This window comes from Empidonax traillii, unplaced genomic scaffold, assembly GCF_003031625.1.
Source record: "Empidonax traillii isolate 1590-97213 ecotype Southwest subspecies unplaced genomic scaffold, ASM303162v1 scaffold359:size565994, whole genome shotgun sequence".
NCBI classification, from domain to species: Eukaryota; Metazoa; Chordata; class Aves; order Passeriformes; family Tyrannidae; genus Empidonax; species Empidonax traillii.
The window spans coordinates 375,572-377,032 of record NW_020955552.1 but is presented as its reverse complement, the minus strand read 5'-3'; positions in this window follow the sequence as shown (position 1 = coordinate 377,032).

The following is a 1,461-nucleotide window of genomic DNA, read 5'->3' as shown; positions in this document are numbered from 1 at the left end:
AGTAGAAAGACATCACCACTTGTGGATCCAGCAATGAGACTTGATAGTTGCAATTTCAGTGTCCATTTGTTGAAGTAATGGTTGCAGTCTTGATCTGTCAGGGTTGGGGGAAGCCAGTGAAACACAAAGTTCAATGAGTTAATATATGTTTAGGTCCAGGTGGGAACACCCGGGTACCTCTCCCTAGGTAGGTGTAGTTTTACACTGTCACAACACTGCAGATCTGTCGCAACACTGTGGATCATGTGCAGTCCTCCAGTGGAAGGCCCCAGAAATAGGTCTGGGGGCACTTGGGGAGTCTTCAATGGTTTATGACACCTAAGATATGACAGGTACCTCTCACATCAGTGTAGTTGAGCCAATTATTCCCCATCAGATGGGAGGAACACCTTCAAGCCTATGTGTGAATGTCCTGGTACTTCTCTGGATGTGGGGGAGTTTTTTGCCTGAGCCAGTTGTGTGAGCATGCTGGCATGATAAAAAGCATTATCCCACCTAGCAGGATCTGTTTCTTATTGGCCTCTTCCCCTCTCTGGCTCAAAACTCAGCTTGTAGCTTCTGGTATTGGTGTGCACCCTGTCTACCACTGGGCTGGTACCTTGCACTCTGTCAGCAAAGCACCCTGCTGCTTTTGCAAATGGCTGATTGTTTGAGTCATTAACCCTTAATATTTCAGTCTCTCACAGATGGAAAAAATAATTTTCAAGACATGCAGTCCAAACCATTTGAAATTCTCAAGCTTCCTCAATATTTTGTCTTTCATATTAAATGGAAAGAAAAAATAAGGAAGTACTCGGTATTTGTTCCATGCCAGATTACTTCTGGAACAGACAGACCTGACTGAAAGAAATGCAGTTCTCTGGTGAAGTTTTCCAGTGTTAACTTTCCAACCCTCCTCCCACTACTTTTCTAAAGACAGGTATGATCTCATGAATGGAAGATACCTGGCCAGGTTGCCCAGGGTAAATGTCACCTCAGACCTATGAGAGCTCTTGGGAGGCTTGTCCCTTTTCTCCTCTCCCAGCAAATCTGAGGTGGTGTTTAACATTCTGCTGTTGAGGAACATAATCTCTGCCACTTTCCCAAGAAGTGGCAATTGGTTTAAAACACAATGTTTGCATCTCTGTGGGCCCTGGAAGACATCCATATGCTCTTTTATTGTCCAAGCTAGTACTGTACCTTTGTCAAACTCAGATTTATGTTTTAATTCAGCCCTTTCAAATCTTTGCTGAATGTCTTGATTTATTAGTTCAATCATTCTTTTGCAAGTACAATTGTCCTTGCTGCATCAGCCAATGGAAACTATTCTAACCCTATGAAAAGAAAAACAAACAAGAAAAATAATACCCGACTCTTTTGTAATACATACATACTAAATATTTTCTGGAAACTTCAAAATGAAAAGCAATTATTTCAGGCAAACAAAGCAATTATAATGAAGAGCCAACATAAATACTTTGC